Source organism: Mauremys reevesii, linkage group 3, assembly GCF_016161935.1.
Source record: "Mauremys reevesii isolate NIE-2019 linkage group 3, ASM1616193v1, whole genome shotgun sequence".
Taxonomy (NCBI): Eukaryota; Metazoa; Chordata; order Testudines; family Geoemydidae; genus Mauremys; species Mauremys reevesii.
This window is the reverse complement of record NC_052625.1, coordinates 122,100,603-122,120,917: the sequence shown is the minus strand read 5'-3', so window position 1 is coordinate 122,120,917 and position 20,315 is coordinate 122,100,603. Positions and strand designations below refer to the sequence as shown.

At 42.5% G+C, this 20,315-nt stretch overlaps 1 protein-coding gene and 1 long non-coding RNA gene across 8 annotated transcripts in view; both read left to right on the top strand.

Annotated features, from left to right (window-relative positions):
* Positions 1 to 2,183: 2,183 nt before the first annotated feature.
* On the top strand, positions 2,184 to 9,691 carry LOC120401842. Of its 3 annotated transcripts, none has more exons than XR_005596774.1 (3): positions 2,186 to 2,418; positions 2,562 to 4,698; positions 6,300 to 9,691. It is a non-coding gene; the product is annotated as an uncharacterized LOC120401842 (long non-coding RNA). The 3 variants fall into 3 exon arrangements; XR_005596773.1 differs by having other exon boundaries at positions 6,284 to 9,691; XR_005596772.1 differs by lacking the exon at positions 6,300 to 9,691 and having other exon boundaries at positions 2,184 to 2,418; positions 2,562 to 5,603.
* A 7,425-nt stretch (positions 9,692 to 17,116) lies between these two features.
* Positions 17,117 to 20,315, top strand: part of LOC120401057 (amine sulfotransferase-like) — a 37,067-nt gene continuing 33,868 nt past the window's right edge. For 3 of the 5 annotated variants that reach the window (XM_039530617.1, XM_039530613.1, XM_039530616.1), the window contains exon 1: positions 17,117 to 17,185. The gene's annotated coding sequence lies outside the window, so the exon portion shown is untranslated. Of the gene's footprint in view, positions 17,200 to 19,790; positions 19,910 to 20,315 lie in introns of those variants that run through there. The other 2 variants (XM_039530614.1, XM_039530615.1) reach the window with 2 other exon arrangements.

Below are 20,315 nucleotides of genomic sequence, written 5' to 3'. Positions count from 1 at the left end.
CAGAAAGTGGCAAAGAAAATTAATAATATAAAAGTGAAAACAAAAGTGTGCTGTGAGAAATTCCAGTGTGAACTATGGAACAGATTCATGGTACTGGCAGAGGAAGGTGAGGTAGGGATTGGAACTGAATTAAAATGCACAGTCCTCTGAGACAACGAGATTCAAGCTGCAGCAGTCACAGCTTGATATCAGCACACACAGAGCAAGAACTAGATAAGCCAAGAGATATCGCATCTCAACAAGGAAAGAAAAGCACTGAAAGGAAAACTCCTGAATGCTAAGACAAACGAAATATTGGAAAAAGCAAAGGAAGAGTAGAAGAAAGCAGACAAAGCAGTGAAAAGTGTGGGCATTTCAAATCAGGAAATGGGCCAATAAGAAGCCAAGATGAAAAAAAGCTTACAACTGAGGTGCAAGGGAAAGAGAGATGGGCAGAGCATTTCAGACAAGTCCTCAACAGACTCAGTCCCAGATATTGATGGAACATGTGAACATAATCTACTTGGCATAAATATTGATGCAAAAGAGATGTCAGCAGCACAAGCTACAATTAAGAAAATGAAAAAGAACAAATGGCAGGAGATGATCTAATAACAGTAGAAAAGATAAAAGATCTTGAACACGCTACCCTAATAAAACTGACAGAACTGTTCCAAGTTCTGCGGAGAAGAGACCCCCTCCTGACAAATGAAAACATGGAATCATTGGCAGAGTACCTGAAAAGGGTGATCTCACTGACGGCAATAACTGGAGAGGAATCACACTACTCTCTGTTGTAGGGGAAATCACCTGTAGTGTGAATATAAGAACAGCCTTGATTCAGGCCCAAAAGATCATGTGCTGATCAGATAGTCTCACTTAGGACTATCATTGAAGAATGTGTAGAATTTATTTTACTGAGTACTTAATTTTTCAATGTGCCATAAGTTGCCTCAGTGAGGATGTTGCATTGTCAGAGATATTAAGAGAGAAGTCAGGAGCTAGATAGGTTACAGAAAAAAAAAAAAGAAAGCACAAATCAGTAGCAGAGACAGGATTAAACCACTGCAGTTCTTGGATCCCAGAAACCTTAGATTTCTGGCTATATAAATAACCTGCAAGGTGAAAATGTGGCAGCCTCGGATAAATTTAAGGTACACAATTAACCTAAAAATCTGTGGTTTTATAAAAATTGTTCTTGCTGCAAGTAACTCTAAAAATCACTATATCTGAAAAAGTTTAGAATAAGTATTTATAAAATATTTTTATCCTGTTTTTAAAAATATCATGTTTTTTGTGTCTTTGCCAGCACTTTCTGTACAGTCAGTGGCATTATTGTGCTTCCTTAATTGTACAGATCCTCATGCACATGTGTACATGTATACTGTATACAGGTGATAGTACCGTTGATATCAATGGTATTATTCACTGTTGTAAGGTTAAGCACATGAGTAAGTGTACTTAAAATCAGGTCCTCTCGTTTTTTTCCAATTTTTTACATGGGTCTTTCACACAGCAAGAGAGGAGCAAATACATTTAAAAATCTTGGGAAATGTGATAATAAAAAGCACAAACATTAATAGGAAGTGCACTTTCAGGAGTATTACCTGAAAAGAATTTAAACTTTAATAAATAGATTAAATTTTAAGTTCCTTTTAAATACAAACACTGTTAAGTCAGCAGTAGTTATTTATTTATGTGTAGGTTGGTATTGTGTGGGAAAATACGGTGGGCTTACAACTTTGGCCAGGCTTTTAGGCCTAAACTTTGGATAAACTCGTTTCTAGGCTGTGTTGAACTTTGGTTCAGCTTGTCTCTGTGTATAAAGGGCAGAGAGGAGGGGGGGAGAGTGATGAAAGAGTGATGGAAAGTTGCTTCTGTGTGTCAAGAGGTAAAAGGAGTCACAGTGGAAAGTTCCCAAAATGGAACAATGGCTTTGTGTGTATAAAGGGCATGAGGGGGCAGAGTGATAAAGTCCTCAGGTAGCATAATTTTCAATAGCCAGGCTTATGAAATATATAACCACAACAGTTGTGTTAGAAAGGTCGCTGACCACAAAAAAACAGACAGTAAGTAACAGGCGGGGCCTAGTGGGAGAGACGCGTGGTTTTGCTTTTGTCCTATATTAATTTTGCAATATATTCCAAATAAGGTAATTAATACGGAAGTATGTGTAATTTATCTGTGATTTTAACCTTTATAAGCTAGCTAGAAATTTACGGAAGGCAGAGCAGCTTGCCACCTTGCATGAGGCCATGCTGACTCTCCTTGCATATATGCTCGTATGAAATAAAGGAGCCTCAGGCTGTCTGATCCAAAATCAACCGTGTGGTCAATTTTTCCACAACAATTTAGGGGCTCGTCCGGGATCCACAGATGACTTCCCCATACCGGAGGACCGCAGGCAATCTCCCACCAGACCCAGGGCCCATTTGAAAGGTAAGAGACCTTTTGAAATCTCTGTTGTGGGTTTCTGGTGGAGGATTTGCCCGTAGGCTCAGGGTTGGGTGAGTTGCACGCTGGATCTGAACCTTTTGCTGACAGACATGCCTGACGCCCTTCTGTTCTGTTTTCTTCCCCAGGAAGAGCCACTGGGTGTGGCTAAATAGGCCTCTGTACTGTTCTGTGTGCCAGTGTGGAAGTGAAGGTCAGTAGATCAGTGTGAGTGAGGGTCACAAGAAGATTCCCTGTGTCCGCCCCTTTGTGGGTCAGTAATGGGCCCTGACCAGGATAAGGCTTCCTCTGCATGGCATGCCCGGCGAGGGACCTGTCTGGGTCTAATTTTTTGTGACCCTATCCTTTTCCCCCATCCTCGGATGGTCCCTGAGCTCTGTTTGATCCTCTGGACTGGAGTGAGGCACATTATCCGCTCCAGAACCAAGATCGAGGGAGATTCCCGTTTCCGTAACCTCCTTCCCTTTCCCTCCCATCCCCGCCTGAGGGCGGCTGAATGAGCCACTGACGGGTCCAAATGTCCTACTGGAAACAACAGAGTAAGAGGCACCATTCTCTCTGAGACTAGCTGATGCTCTTTGCTGGAAAGGGCTGTAGACAGTCGTGAATGCCCTAAACAAGCCTTCCCTGTGTGAAAGACCTGAGTGAAAGTGATCCGATCTGTTAACTGGGAAAATGGAGGCCGGTGAGTCAAAAGGGATCACCATCCCACCAAAAGGGCACACCTGAGTATTGTATGTATGCAAATTGCAGTCCTTTCAGAGAATGGGATCCCCACAAAGCCAGTTCAATGCATATTTTAATTGGTATGAAGAAACAGGAGAAAATGGTACCACACAATTAAAAGAGATAAAAAGAGAATTGGCAAAAAATTTAAATTCAACCCAGCTGGCAAGAAATATTAAGCAACAAAAGCCCCTTACGTTCACCCTCAGACGGTGTCTCCCCGTGCTGAGGAAATATTCCCCTTGCACCAATTCCTTGGCATTGACGCTTCGGGTCAGGAGACCTTGGTGGCTGTGCATGCACCTTGGTCTCCCACGGAATTGTGTAATTTAATAAAAAAATTTCTGAAAATAAAAGAAGACCCTGTTAAATTCCAAGAAGAATTAAAAACTGTCATGTACTGTTATAACCCCACCTGGGCAGACATAAACCAACTCTTGAAGGGAGTCCTGCCCAGGAAAACATTAAATCTGCCTTTATCAGGCAGCCCGATGGCCGATGGAGGACCCAGACCATGATCAGGACAAAATAAATAGGATTAGAAACAGGCTGTGGGAAGCAATTCTCCCAGTTTGCCCAAAGAAAGCAGATTGAGCCAAAATTAGCACCTGTAAATCAAGTAAAGAAAAGAATCTAAATGAAATTTTAGCAGCTACCCAACACCATCACCGCCACATTGAAACTAAGTTAATGACCCTCCAGTTCCAGGACATGCAGGGACCCTGCAATAGCCACCCATTGTGGGGGAGAGGGAAAAGGCCAAACCAAGGTCCCCACTGCTTACCTCCCCAGGACCCAGTGATGGCGCGTGTCACTATTGCAAACAGATGGACCATTGGAAAAGGGAATGTCTCACTGCCCTGGCCGCTCCACAAGCGGTAGGGGTGGGCAACGTTCTTGTGCCCCACCCCATCTCTTCACCTCTGACCGTTTATGTCGGTCCTCTGTCTAACTATTATGCTTTCCTCCTCAGTTCTTGTTTACTAGATGACCTTTTGGGAAAAGTTTTGCTGTGTAAATTAAATTGTACAATCTGCTGTACCCCAAATGGTGTGCATCTGGACGTGCCTGATCCCGCTCACAATAAGGTCCTGGCAGTTTTGCAGAAGGACACTCTAAAAGAGAAGATTGACCCCAGCCCTTCCTCGTTGCAACAGGAACTGCTGGTTAAGGTCTCTCCCTCCCTGTGGGCCTTGTGAGCCGATCATGCTAACCAAGTTGAGTGCATTGGGTCTGCCCAACCTGTTAAGATTCACTTAAGCCCAGCAAGACCACTTCCCAAAGTGCAGTGAAATCCTCTCTCAAACTAGACTGAGGAAGGAATTTAATCTGTAATGCCTCCTTAATTCAACAAGAAGTCATTATTCCTATGGTCAGTAAGTGTGACTTCCCTATTTTACTGTGCTGTTCGTGCTGTTGTTCTCCCTATCTTTCCCGTTGTCTGTAGCCCTGCTGCTATCCTGTCTTACAATGCACCGATGCTGAGGGGTTGTTACCGCCTCAAGGGAAGATTGTATTAAGTCCGGACATAGAGAAAAGGTTATTATTAAATAAGATGCATCTAGATGGAATGTGTGTATGTAAATAGGTGTGTATAAATAAATAAAAGGAGGGTTAATCAAAAAGCCCACCATCCTTGCTAAATTGATAGTGAAACAATGCCCATGGAAAGAAATAATGCAGCAAGAAAAAAGGAACGGGCCCAGACAAGCAGGCAAAAAGTTAATTCTGTAGTTATTGGAGGGAATTAAACAGTGAAACTATGTATAAATGTTAAAAGAAGGTGTTATGAAAAGAAAAAATCTTGGTTTCTTTGCAGTCATTCCTTTGGGAATGTCTGTAGATAATCCAGGCAAGAGGTTATTTAAGTAAAATCAGTTGACTATGAAAAAGTTAGTCAAATTTGCTAAAGAACACTCCTGGTGTGTACAATCTTAGTTTTATAAGTTTAAAATAAATTGATGTTGTTTAGGGGTTGCAAAACCGAGAAATATTTTTGCCAAACAAAAAGAAACTAGTATTGTTTAATTTTGGTATTTAGTATTTAATCCTTAAGGTAACTTAATGCGTTACAAGATTTAAATTGTTGTTTTCTTAATATAAAAAAAACCCCAAAGTTGTATCTGCAGCAGGGCAGTTGAGGCCAGGAGAATGGTAAACGATTTTAAATCTGTTTTGGTAACAAATAGCAGATAGAAGCTGTAGTGAGTATCCCACACTAAGCCTTAAGGTGACTCTGTGTAATCACCAGTCACTTTGCCAAAGGGGAGCCAAAGTGGATTGTATTTTCCGTTTCAAATCAGCATGTGTTTAAAAGCAAAAGTTGAAAAAATAGAAGCCATTAAAACCTGACCTGCCTATAAAACAATTACCGGAAAATATGGGGAATAATTTAAGTAATTCCTCAGTTTTGCCTGCAAAGGGTATTTGTTAAAAAAAAAAAAGGAATATTTTAAGAAAATCTGATACCAACTGAAAAGTCGCAAATTGTTCTTGAAGTGATTGCTGGGTATACCTTACACCTTGATCACCTTTGGTGCTCTCCGGACGGTTGCGCCTCAGGTGCTCTGGCCCTATTTGCTCACGTGCATTATCAGATGGCACGCGTGAGCAAAGGGGGTGTTGATTGCTGGAGTTAAATAAGACTTTACCTCTGTGGCCCAGCACTACTGCCAACAACATAATGTTGGTAAAGCTGTCAAGGTTAGGCAGACAGCACATCCCCCTCCCTGGGGACCCTTTTGTAAATATTCAGATTGATTTTATTCAAATGTTTAAATGTTGTAATTGTAAGCATGTGTTAGTTTTAGTAATGTATTTCCTTATAAAAAGGCAAATGCCAAAACTGTTGTAAAACTTTGGCATACCTGTGAGTAGCAACAGTGATTGTGAACCTAATTTTACTGGATAAATTATAACAAGTTATGTGCAGCTTCACTAATAAGGCCACATGTCCTCTGAAGGCGATTCCCAATCGAAAGACCAGACTCAGCCCTCATAAAATTTCTACCAGGGCACTCAGTGCAACTACCGACAGTGCCCTGCTGGCCCTGGCTCAGATGGATGTTCGTTTAATAAATAACACGATGCTTAATTATTGCCAGTCACTAATGAAATGTGTTAGGTCTTTTTATATACAGTAGCTTTGCCACTCGCTGAAACCAGAAGACTGGGTCTACATGGAGATCCAATAGCAAGGAATTGCCCTGGCCCCGTGCTGAAAGACCCTCATCAAGTCCTGTTAATTACCAACACCGCTGTGAAGTGCCAAGAATTGACTACCTTCCCATGTTTCTGACTGTAATGGCGCTCCGACTAATGATCGGTCTATCTTTCCTTCTGGTGTTGTTGCTCCTTTTGGACAGCAGGAGTGAAGGACAAGGTAAAAGAGCTGGTAACCTCTCCTTTGTCTGCTGACAGACCCACTGTGCTTTGAATCTTGCTAAGAAAACAACCTCTCCACCTGAGGACATAATAAAGCCTCCAAGCAAGCAAGGTGATTGTGCTAGTAACCTCTCCCTTGCTGCCTCACTCCCGGACAGCTAAGTGAATTAAGACAACGAAATCTCGAAGAATAGCTTGCGGAAGCTAGCCAAAACTACCTGAAAATGAAACTTTTAATGTTCCTCAGCCTCTCCTCCTTAATGAACTTAGGGTGGGGATGAGAAAGTAAAATTTTTCTAGATCTTAGCCAATCAGTAGCCTCACTAGTAAATAATCAAACGTATACCCAAAGAGTCTGTTCTGCCACTGAAGATTTTACCAGTACTGAAAATTATTCCCGTAACTAATGATTTATCCTGTACCATATTGCAATATACCCCTACTTATACCATTCATATTAATGCCCCTCTGCCCTTTGTAAAGGTGTTTAACCAACAGATGTGGTATAATATTTCACAGAGGAGAGATGTGTTAGGACATCGGTGGACTGTAATTAATGCCACACTAGGGACCAACAGGTTCATGCTGCCCTTGTCCAGTTTTCGGGTCACCGCTATTTACCATAATTGTTCAAAGAGGGCTGCCCTCAAATTAACTCAACAAAAAGGCTTGTGCTTCTCCTAAAAAAAAGAAAGAAACTTGGCTGAACACTTGTGGGACGGGGCTAATGGCGCCAGCTGCAATCTGGAATATCCACATAAGCCAACAGCATGAGAAAAAAAATTAGGCCAATTGAAAAAGGCCTCTGGTCTTACTTCTGGAGCACAGTTAACTCAGGTGCAGGCTGGAGTGGGTGAATTGCACGTGATTTCAGCCCTTAGTTCTATAACCCAGAAGTTGCTGACAGAGATGGTATTAAATATCACTGATGCTGGGAAGGCATTGCAGTGGGACTTGGCATGTTACCAGGCCTGGCCCACTGCCCTTACAGACACTTCAGGAATACCATCTAATCTGTGGCCATGGAGGCATACTTGGAAATTTTCTGGGTGGAGGTGTGGACAGTTACAGTGCTCCTTCCAAGCCTATGGACCGGTCAAAGGGATGTGGGCTCCCGTGTACCGAATCCTACGTGGTCCATGGGGAAACTGTACGTGGAATTGGGTGATTCACTGAGACATTTGGGAATCAAGCCACCTGATATGCCTAGCCAATTCATAGTCAGTGCTCCTAAAATAACAACCAATATTTGGATTGGGATAGGAAACCAATGGACACTCTCGCCATTAGAACCCCCACAGCTTCAGTGTGTACGTAAACTGAAGCCAGGAGAAGTTGTCACAGTTAATGACGGCGTTTGTTGGAAAAGTATAGGACAAGAAACTACCCTGACATGACACTACTATTCAGAGCTAATGACAGTTGTGTGCTCGTACAGGCCACAATATTACAAGACATGCATTTTAATCTCACCACTGCTGCAGGCAGTCATATCTTGTATTGGCCTACCAAAAAAAAAGTTGCAATCAGTCCTTCAGCCTCAGATACCCTATAATTGGATTACCCTAATGCCTGACTGGTTCCAGAATTTGCTAGCAGTCTTACCAGAAGTACAGAAAATTTCTGAACTTCAATGGCAAATTCACATACGCCAGAATATATATCAAATTGAAAAGAATGCTTTTCACACAGCCTATAGGGTGTCTACTTTATGTACTAAATATGATGCTTTGTGTTTTGTGACTAAAACCATTTAGTAATCTCAACCTCATCACTTTATTGCCATAGGAATGTTATTGCTTTTATTATTATTTGGTATGGGTAATAGATGCATTTATCATTGCCTGCCCAGTCCTAGACCTGCTAGGTTCAATGCACAAGAGCGAGTGGAGCTAAGGATTGTTAATGAACTTTATGACAACAGTTGGAAAGAAAGGAAGCCAGAAGCAGTGATGAATGTGTATGAGGATATGCAGGAAAGAGGGAGGAAGAAAAGGAAAAGGTTAATGAATTGATGAATATAGAAATGTAGGCTAAGGTGAAGCATCAAAGGGGGAATTGTGAGGGAAAATACGGTGGGCTTACAACTTTGGCCAGGCTTTTAGGCCTAAACTTTGGATAAGCTTGTTTTTAGGCTGTGTTGAACTTTGGTTCAGCTTGTCTCTGTGTAAAAGGGGCAGAGAGGAGGGGGAGAGAGTGATGAAAGAGTGATGGAAAGTTGCTTCTGTGTGTCAAGGGGTAAAAGGAGTCACAGTGGAAAGTTCCCAAAATGGAACAATGGCTTTGTGTGTATAAAGGGCATGAGGGGGCAGAGTGATAAAATCCCCAAGTAGCATAATTTTCAATAGCCAGGCTTATGAAATATATAACCACAACAGTTGTGTTAGAAAGGTCGCTGACCACAAAAAAAAAACAGACAGTAAGTAACAGGGGGGCCTAGTGGGCGAGACGCTTGTTTTTGCTTTTGTCCTATATTAATTTTTCAATATATTCCAAATAAGGTAATTAATACGGAAGTATGTGTAATTTGTCTGTGGTTTTAACCTTTAAGGCAGAGCAGCTTGCCACCTTGCATGAGGCCATGCTGACTCTCCTTGCATATATGCTCGTATGAAATAAAGGAGCCTCAGGCTGTCTGATCCAAAATCAACCATGTGGTCAATTTTCCACAACCGTATACTGGTAAAGTAGATGAGTCAAAACATATAGTCAGAGTAGATTCCTAGTAAGAAATAATAATTTCTTTCAGATAATTTGCAAACACAATTATTTTCAGACAATTTTAATGGTTATAGTGTTTACTGAGTAAATCTAACATGCATTGCTGCACACCTCGAGCAATTTCTCCAACAATTTGGCGCTGAGACTTTCTGGAAAACCACACAGACAGTTAAGCCATGCAGTGGTGCACACTCAGAACAGCCAGCCACAAGGCATGAAAAGAAAAAATTGCCTACACTAATGTTTCTCAACAAGCAGTCTATGGCAGTCTCCTTGCCAGTCCCTGAGATTTCCCTGAGACAGTATATTAAAAATGTATCTGTAAAGTGGGGTTTTTTTAACTTGCATTTTACATCACTGTATTAATTAACTTATTTCAGAAATTTTGAAGTGTTCTGTATTTTTCAAAGATGTGAAATAGATACCTATTGAAAACATCAAAATAGTTATTAAAATATTTTATTTGCTGAAAACCTAGTTTTCAATTAATGAAAAACATCAATAGAAATTGCAATCAAATGTCATTTTTCACAAAAAGTTATAAAATGACCTTCAGTTTTATAAAAAATGTCATTTTGATAAAAAAAAATCTTTAGTTCTCAAAGCAGTTTGAGAAGTTCTAAAATGTACCAAAAATTCTCCTTTCCCCATAGGATGCCTCCTGGGATGGGTTGTGTAGTGGCCATTCTGCTATGCAGGAAAGGAAATGAAGTAAAGTAAGAGTATTATCTTTTCTAACTGTACTTACATCCAGCAGATATTCTTCACTAAGAAGCAAATGATACCTCTTGTGACTAAGTGAATTAGGCTCCTATGTGCTATTGAATGTCAAAGGGAGTTAAGCAGCTAACTTACTTTGGTGCTTTTGAACATTTCACCCTATGGTTCTGATTCTTCCACCCTTACACTGAGAAGTACTTTTTCAACTACTCCATTGAAATCAATGAGAACAGTGTACCTTACTCTGTGAAATGAATGAGTCTCTTCACAGAGTAAAGTACTGCTCGATGTGAGTAAAACTGACAAAATCAGACTGAAAAATTGAGACATTTTAGATATAAAGTGATTGACTGACTAGCCTCACCTTCTTCATCTCAGAGGTAAGGAAGAGAATATTGAAGTCATCCCCGTGGGTGGACCAGCCTCTAACGTGATCCATCCATGAGCTAGCAAAAACTTATGAGGAAGAAAAATTATAGAAATAAATGTTAAGGATCTCAAACAGAAAAACCATTCAATCATTGACATTTTCGCATTCTAATACTCTCACAAGCACAGCTGCATAATCAATGGAGCAGACTTCCTTTTTTCAGCTTCTCTTCCCTCTGCTGTTGGGATGATATTTGGGCTCACAGAGATTTTGTTCCAGTTCCTGTTTTTATTCACAGCCTTATCCTGGATTATCTTTCACCTTTAACATGAGATAAAGGCCAGGCCAAGTCCATCTTCTAATCTAGCTGTCTGAGACAGGTTTTGTTTTTTCCACAAACAGACAGACTGTTAAATGATAACTAATACACATTTACTGGCAGCACAGAATGGTACTTTCACCTAGCACAACATATTTACAGTTTTATGTCCTAGATTGTTCACTTATCGATAATATTTTTCATCACTTTTGATGGATTAGTGATCACAAACCTAGAATTAAATTGATAATAGATTCTATGGCCAGAAAGGATCTGTGGTTATCTAGTCCAGTGTTTATTAATGACCTGTCTGTGGACCAGTGCCAGTCCATGGCAGCCTCCTTGGCAGTCCCTGAGATTTCCCTGACACAGAATATTAATATTTAAAATGTAAAGATTTTTTTGTACTTGCATTTTACGTCACTCTATTCTTTCAAATATTTCTCAACATTAATAAATAAATAAATAAATAAATGATCTGGGTTGCCATGGTGCTGATATGCAAAGCATGTTCGCGTGCATTTGTTGGAAGGAAGTCAACAGAAAGCTGTGAGCAAAACGTAAGCTCTACTACAGCTTTTACTTAGCTAAATCACACAATGTCATTGTCAAAGCAGTTACCTCTGGATCGATTTTTCAGCACTGTGGTTCCTGGAGCAAGCGGGGCCAGCAGTGGGGAGAAAGGATGACCGTGCCAGATGACTGGTGCCTCCCCATACTTGGGGGGCATCTGCTAAAGGGGTGGACACATGACCTCCCCACATGTCTCCTCCCTGTCCTGCCCACAGATTGGGATCCCCATGCTCGCTCTGTCCTCCTACTGTACTACCTCCCCTGGCACGTTTAGCTGCTCTCCCTGGCAGCCAGGCCTGGGTGGGGAGCAGGACAGAGCCACTCCCAGTCGCTGCTCCATGCAGCATGGCCAGCTGCTTGGGAGAGAGCCTGGTTGGGAAGTGGTGGCAGTGGCGGCCTGTTCCCTGTCCGGGCTCAGCTTCCAGGAACAGGGGCTGACTCTGAGCATGCTGTCAGGAAGTGGGGGGCTTCAGCTCATTTGGCCACTGTCCCTGGAAGCTGAGCCTGGGTGGGGGCAGCCCGATGCCATGGCCAAGGGTTCTCCCAGGCAGGCTGTGCTGCACTGGGGGTGTAGAGCGGCTGGAAGAGGTTCTGGCTCTGCCCTTTCCACTCCCCACCCAGGTAGCTGCTTGGGAGGCACTTGACCCTGCGTGCCCCCCCTGCCTTATTGGCCAGAGCTAATCCCCAGAGTGATCAGGAGGAGGTGCCACTAGCGGTGAATGACAAAAAGAAGAAAGGAAAGCAGCAGAATACAGGCCCTGGACTTCAGAAAAGCAGACTTTGATTTGGGCAGATGGGCAGAATCCCCTGGGAGGCTAATATGAGGGGGAAAGGAGTCCAGGAGAGCTGCCTGTATTTTAAAGAAGCTTTATTGTGGGCACAGGAACAAACCATCCCTATGTGCAGAAAGAATAGCAAATATGGCAGGCAACCAGCTTGGCTTAACAGTGAAATCTTCAGTGAGCTTAAACACAAAAAGGAAGCTTACAAGAAGTGGAAACTTGGACAGATGACTAGGGAGGAGTATAAAAATGTTGCTCAAGCAGTGTAATCAGGAAGGCCAAAGCACAATTGGAGTTGCAGCTAGCCAGGCATGTGAAGAGTAACAAGAAGGGTTTCTACAGGTATGTTAACAACAAGAAGGTCGGTGAAAGTGTGGACCCTTAATGAATGAGGGAGGCAACCTAGTGATAGATGATGTGGAAAAAGCTGACGTACTCAATGCTTTTTTTGCCTTGGTCTTCACAGACAGGTCAGCTCCCAGACTGCTGCACTGGGCAGCACAGTATGGGAGGAGGTGAACAGCCCTCAGTAGTGAAAGAACAGGTTAAGGATTATTTAGAAAAGCTGGACATGCACAAGTCCATGGGGCTGGCTGCAATGCATCTGAGGGTGCTAAGGGAGTTGGCTGATGTGATTGCAGAGCCATTGTCCATTATCTTTGAAAACTCGTGGCAATTGGCAGAGGTCCCAGACAATTGGAAAAAGGCAAATATAGTGCCCATCTTTAACAAAGGGAAGAAGGAGAATCTGGGGAACTACATACCAGTCAGCCTCACCTCAGTCCCTGGAAAAATCATGGAGCAGGTCCTCAAAGAATCCATTTTGAAGCACTTGGAGGAGAGGAAGGAGATCAGGAACAGTCAACATGGATTCACCAAGGGCAAGTCATGCCTGACAAACCTGACTACCTCCTGTGATGAGATAATTGCCTCTGCAGATATGGGGAAAGCAGTGGACGTGATGTACCTTGACTTTAGCAAAGCTTTTGATATGGTCTCCCACAGTATTCTTGCCACAAAGTTAAAGATGTATGATTTGGCTGAATTGACTATAAGGTGGATAGAAAACTGGCTAGATTGTCAGGCTCAACAGCTCAATGTCTAGTTGGCAGCGGTATCAAGCGGAGTGCCCCAAGGGTCGGTCCTGGGACCGGTTTTGTTCAACATCTTCATTAATGATCTAGATAACAGGATGGATTGCACCCTCAGCAAGTTGTGGATGACACTAAGCTAGACAAATTGGAGGATTGGGCCAAAAGAAATATGATGAGGTTCAACAAAGACAAGTACAGAGTCCTGCACTTAGGATGGAAGAATGCCATGAACTGCTACAGGCTGGGGACTGACTGGCTAAGTGGCATTTCTGCAGAAAAGGACCTGGAGATTACAGTGGACAAGAAGCTGGATATGAGTCAACAGTGTGCCCTCGTTGCCAAGAAGGCTAACGGCATATTGGGCTGTATTAGTAGGAGCACTGCCAGCAGATCGAGGGAAGTGATTATTCCCCTCTATTTGACACTGGTGAGGCCACATCTGGAGTACTGTGTCCAGTTTTGGGACCCACACTACAAGAAGGATTTGGAAAGATTGGAGAGAGTCCAGAAGAGGGCAACGAAAATTATTAGGGGGCTGGAGCACATGACTTATGAGGAGAGGCTGAGGGAACTGTGCGTATTTAGTCTGCAGAAGAGAAGAGTGAGAGTGTATTTCATAGCAGCCTTCAACTGCCTGAAGCGGGGTTCCAAAGAGGATGGAGCTAGGCTGTTCTCAGTGGTGGCAGATGACAGAACAAGAAGCTTCTGCTGCTTCTCCAGCACCTGCTGCAGCAGGTCCTGGATCCATCCCTGCTGTTTGTCACCTCTCTTTGACTCTGGAGTCCAGCGTGGGAGGGTATAAGTGCTCTCTGCAAAAAAGCCTTCCGTTTACTGTGGCTTTGTTGTCTTTCCCTTTTTCCATTATGGCTCTACATGTTCCCCTTGCATCGGGGTGATGGTGTGTCCATGTTCTCCACCGATGCCACAGAGTCCATTCACCAGAAGGGGCACACTCAGTAGATTATAAGCTTTGTAATGATACCTTACAAGAGACTGTTTGCGTGAAGCTTATTTCAGTTGCATTATATTTAAACCCATTAGCATATTTTCATAAAATCATATAGAGTGCAACGTCACAGGCACCTCCTCCTGTCCACTCTAGGGAACCTGTTCTTTCCGGGTACGAGGGTCTCTTGTGCTACTTGTTGCAGGCTCTGGTGCTTCTCTCTCTCACTCGCTGGTTAGAACTCAGGCTGCTCCATCTTCGTGACGTGGCCGGTGACTATATGTGTGGCACTCCAGAAGGGGGTCTAAAGGTCTCTCCTGACAAATGGGCTCAGGCAGTCTTCCCAGTTTCCCTATCAGCTGCTGAGGAAGTGACACTGTCTGGGCAGTGAACAGGAAGACTGCCTGAGTCCATTTGTCAGGTCTGAGGTACCAGAGTATAACACGTACAGTGACCTGGCTGGAGGGCCAAGGCACAAAGAAGGAGCACCCTGAGCACCACACAGCAAGAGAGAGGCAACAGAGCATTTGGTAAGCAGCAGAAGAGGGCCTTTGACCTGGAAAGAACCGATTCCCCAGAATGCCCAGGAGGAGGCGCCACTAGTGGTGAGTGGACCCCGTGACAGGCCCCCAACTCCCATGGGAAGTTAGGACCTAAATACGTTTGAAGATCTCTGCTCTTGTCTATTCTTTAAATTTTTTTAAAACTATCTATTTATCTGCAACCATATCTATTTATCTGAAAAGGATCACGCTATTGGTAATACAAGCTAGTAACCGCTACAGGACTATATATTCATGTTGATTCCTGCATCTTTGCTGGATTCTTCTGTTGTATCTTCTGCTAGCAAATTCATGTCTTTTCACCGGGACTATCACAATACTCATACCAACTATTTTCACACCAAATACCATGGTGAGAGGTGTCCTAAAGAGCCGACACACATTGTTCTGTATTAGAGAGACAAGGTGGGTAAGCTGACATCATTTATTTCACCAACTCTCCTGTTGGTGAGAGAGACAAGCTTTTGAGCTTACACAGAGCTCTTAGACTGCAAATAGCTGATATCAAAGACTTCCTGGAGAAAGGCAAAGAACATTTTATTCACAAAGGTAATGCAGAAGCAATCAAATATGTTAAACAAACGCACAACTGCAGATAGCAGAGACAGGATTTCACCACTGGAGTTCTTGGCTCTCAGCCCCATGCTTAAATTAGCTGACCAGACTTCCTGCCCATCCATCTGATAGCATTCTGATACAAGGACAGTTGTACCTTACTGGTGAATTATAAATACATTCCACAGACGAAGCCAAATATATTCTGTTTCTGACTGTGAAACAAATACTGATGTAGGACGGGGGTAATTCACAGACTTTGACATCTGACTGCTCCTCATGCTGCTTATGAGACAAACCTTGTTGCTTTTTAGTGGAATGGTACCTGCCAACAAAAGTCTCAAAAATATATTTTAATTTTTTTAAAAATCCCTAATTATGATTGCTAACACAGTTAACAATAGAGGACAAAAAGCATCTACTAAACTGCACAAATATAGGAAGGTGCAATTGTGATTTTAAACAATGCACACTGTATGATGTGTGTCATTTATGGGACCCACTCCTGCAAAATCTTTCAGCCCAGTGGGTTCTGTGTAGGCGCAGAGTCCTATCTATGCAGAGAAACTCACAAAAATAAAATCTTACCAACATTTTTATGCGAAACCTGTCCACAGAAGGATACACCAATCTTCCAGTAAACAACATTTAGGATTGGCAGAACTTTGTATTTTGATCATTTTGATGGAAAATATCAATGTTTATTTTTATTTTTTTTAATCAGTTTAAATTTTCAGTTGTGGGAAATCATGGAGCAAGGCCATGACAATTGTGTAATGACCGTAGACATTGAGATTAAAAATGTTAAAGCTTTATAACTGTTAAAATACAATTTGTCAACCTAACATCAAAATATACAAACATCCTTAAATCAAACTCTAAGAAATTATTAAGTAGCATCTAATCATTCCAAACCCAATACTGGATTGTATAGGACATATAGCTGAAATGAGGCAGCTTTAACAATCTAATCTATGGGGATATTTGGGGTATTGCCTAATAAAAAGCATTGCAGCTTTGTTCTCTGTTTTTGTATAGGTCAGCAACACTTGCATACAAAAATCATTTTAAATGTTGCCATGTCTGTAGCAAAATGACCAAATGGCAGACAATTCTTGACTTACTGACTTTTTTGTTGTTGTGGCAGCAATGAAAGAACAAATCAAGTCTGGAGATTTTCATGGGAAGTTGGAAAGATGTGCTATGTGCATATTTCACAGAGCGCACCGGTATGTGCGGTGTGTGCATGTCACATCATGTAATAAACTGGGAAATGTGTATTGGAGCCCATAGAAGTGGTCAGTCCATTAATGGCTAAGGGCTTATTACTACTAGCTTGTTGAGGTGCTCCATTAGTGCCAGGGGACAAGGCTCCTGCTTTTAGTGTTGAAGGTCTTAGGTTCAAATGGTGGTGATAAACCAGGCAGGTGGGTTATTACACTCAGATTCTGTGTGGCTCCATATAAATTGTACAATTAATAATTAAAATGTAAGAAAAATGAACTTCACTCAATTTTTTAGCAAAAGCTTTATATGTTAATACAAACTAAGTATGGTATATCCATCCATTTTTTCTCTTTACTAAACTACCTCAAAGTAGGTGAACACATTTTACAAAACTGTGGTTAGATCATTTTTAACTAAGGTTCATCAAGGATTAAAACAGCTTTTTCTTACTCCTGTCCATTTCTGCTGTTGCCCTTTTGAGGTGGTGCTGGTGAGAAAAGTTGGAATGAAAATGAAAACTACTATGCTGTCATTTAAATAATGTTTGCTACTGACATGTTTAATTCAGACATATAAGTGGAATTTGAGGCACATTCATTACTGATTAAAAGAAGAAAGGATAATGAAATCATGAAACTCCAATCAGGTTGTGCACCAGCTGATCTGGAAGTAGTATAAATATTTGCCAGTTTTTAGGACTGAATATCAACCTTGTTTATTCGGGTGGCAGCAAGGAGTGTGGATGTGTGTCAGGAGAAACAGAGAAGAGAAGGTAAATATTATACTGTAAGATAATGCTACTGAAGTCTTTGGTGGTAAATTTGTGACTGACTAGAGTATTTTATATGATTGAGTGAAGGTGGATTGGAAGCAATGAAACTATTTTTCCATTACTGCCCTCTGGTAATTAGTTGAGGGGCATGGAATCTGTTCCTGAATTTACTGTATTTTATTTTTGTGACCATTCAGCAAAGTGTTGTTAAGGAGCTGACTAATGAAAATAAATGTAATTTAAACCATCATGGTGTTTACAGTATCAGCAGCATAATGGGGCTTTTAATTTGTAATTGAGTCAGCATTCAGCTTTGGTCAGTCTGAGCCACACTGGCATTTCTCATCTCTACTGTCTGCTTGTCTCTATCAGCACTTTTTGTATAGTTCCTGCTGTAGCAGCAGGGTTCATGGAGAAATAGATGTTTCTACAAGTGCAGTTACTGCACCTAATTGGCCTGCATGCCTATCTATATAACCGTGCTGGAATTTGAGATTTCTAGGATGGTTTTATAACTCTTCTCCTCCCAGGACTGGTGCAAGGATGTTTCGTGCCCTAGGCGAAACTTCCACCTTACGCCCTCTCCTGCCCCGTGCCCCCACCCTGAAGTGCCCCCACCCCCGCGGCAGCTTCCCCACTCCACCCTGAGGAGCCTCCCTTGCGGCAGCTCCCCACCCCCATCCTTCACCCTGAGGCACTCCCCCACACCAGCTCATCCCTGCTCCGCGCACAAGCACGAGCACCCCGTGGCTGCTTCACTTCTCCCGCATCTCCTAAGCTGATTGGCACCGCAAGCCTGGGAGGTGGGAGAAGTGAAGCAGCTCACCCCTGCCCCACCTCCTCCCTGAGCACGCCGTGGCCGCTTCACTTCTCCTGCCTCCCAGGCTTGCGGCGCCTAGTGCTTGGGGAGGAGGTGGGGCAGGGGTGAGCTGGGGCAGGGAGTTCCCCTGCGTGCCGCTCCCCCTCCCTTACTTGCTGCAGGCGGCCCTCCCCACGCTCCCCTGCCCCAGCTCCCTCCGCCTAAATGCCGACGGTGACCGGGGCGGCCGAAGATCCAGCCGCCGCGGTTGCTGCCGAAGAAAATGGCGCCCCCCAAATGCCAGCGCCCTAGGAAACTGTCTAGGTCGCCTAAATGGTTGCATCGACCCTGTCTCCTCCTACATATGAGTGACCATTTTCGAGCAGTCCTTTTGCAGTGTTCATCAAACTGAAATCTTCTATAGATCTTGCAGTGCAACCTGAAGGGTAAAAGGAAGTTGTGTAAGTCTTTTCAAAGTTGAAAAAATAATAAAATTGGCAAGGTGGCTGATTGCTATAACAAAGTAAGAAGGAGAGAATCTTCAAGATGAGTGCAGCCCTGCTGGGTGAGAGCATATCATTGTTTTGTTTTCCAGCATAAGTACTAGGTTTGGTTTGTCATGTGACTCAAGTATTTTATCATACGGTACTATCCTATGGACACATCTATTTCTAAAAACAAACTACAAAAACAAAACAATCATTTCTCAGCGTGATTTAAAAGCTCCATTACTTAGCCGGGAGATCAGCAGATTCATTTGACAAAACTAAAAATATAAGCTCAAGGGGAACATTTTCTGAGGCCCCAAGGAGGAAGGGTTCTCTGGAGATTGCATATTGGTATGTTTCTGTTTCTAAAGTGCACTGGGTCACAATGGGAAGCAAAATGATAAACTCCCCAAGTCTGACTCTTACACCAGTAGACAAAGTTGGTCAAACTTCTCCCCCCTCCACCACTCCTACCCCCAACTCCATCTTCTTGCTGCTCAATCTTTTGTTTCCCAGCTTGGCAACTTTGATCTGAATTTCAAGAGAAATGAGAGAGTTCTCAGATTTTTTTCTCCAGATGAACCTCTAGTCTATTAGAAGTAGTGTAGATCATGGATTGCTATGGACCTTGTCAGATGGAATATTACTTATGCTATTCAAAGGGGTAGAGGGAATGTGAGTATAGAAGAATTGCAACAATTCCTGCTCAGAAAGTCCTTCTTTTGCAATATATTCTAATCTGATACTTTTCCTGAAATATTTCAGTATTCAATGAAACTGAATTTTGTCTTGCTGATACAAAAAATATGGTTCTTATTAATAACAATGATCTGCATTTTTTAATTTACATTTTATTGAATTTTTTTTTACAAAATTAAGGGGAGAACAAGCAAACCAACAACAGCAAAAGTAAATGAATGGAAAGGAAGGGGGCAGGGAGAAGAGTATTCTGCATCTCTGCAGACAGCTGAAAGTGCTGATGGAAAGAGCTTGGAGTCCTACAAAGTTGGTCAAAGGCCCAAACAGCAATGGGGCTCATGGGAAGCAATTTGCAACTGTCATTTGCTGAGCAGAGCTCAGCCAGCAGGCAGTCAATGTCAGGCCAAACACATTGTACACAACCTGGGAAGGCACAAATTATTTTTCACATAAATACTGGAATTTTACAAAGTTTCAAGAAGCCATACAGGAGATGGCTTTTTTTCCTCGTTGGATGATAAGGTACATGACTCATAACCTGGTTGGACATTTCAACTCTTTGCCAGAAGCATGGGTCACTTTCTGATTGGCACATAGCAGCGCTGCCAAGAAAAGGAACCAGGTCACACTGCCCAGCAGAAAAGAGAGAAAATGCTCTGTGTTGTTCAACTTATTGCTCCCTGAAGCTGAAACATCTGGATGAGAGTTTGAGCGACCAATGAGAGCACCACCTGCCTGGTAACAAGTGAAATCTTGTCAAGCGTCCTAATAAACTTAAAACCAATGAGGAGTCCTTGTGGCACCTTAGAGACTAATGGATTTATTTGGGCATAAGATTTCATGGGCTATAACCCACTTCATTAGATGTGTGATTTCATGGGTTATAGCCCATGAAAGCTTATGCCCAAATAAACTTGTTAGTGTCTACGGTGCCACAAGGACTCCTCATTGTTTTTACTGATACAGACTAACATAGCTACTACTCTGAAACCTAATAAACTTGCCTTTTTAAAGTCCTTTCTAAGGAGACAGCAGCAAAATCTGTAACAAGAATAGGGCTACAGCTGTTACAATACCTTGAGTGAATCACCTGAATTTCCTATCTCAGGAAAACAATCACTGCAATTGTGAATCTGAGCTGGAG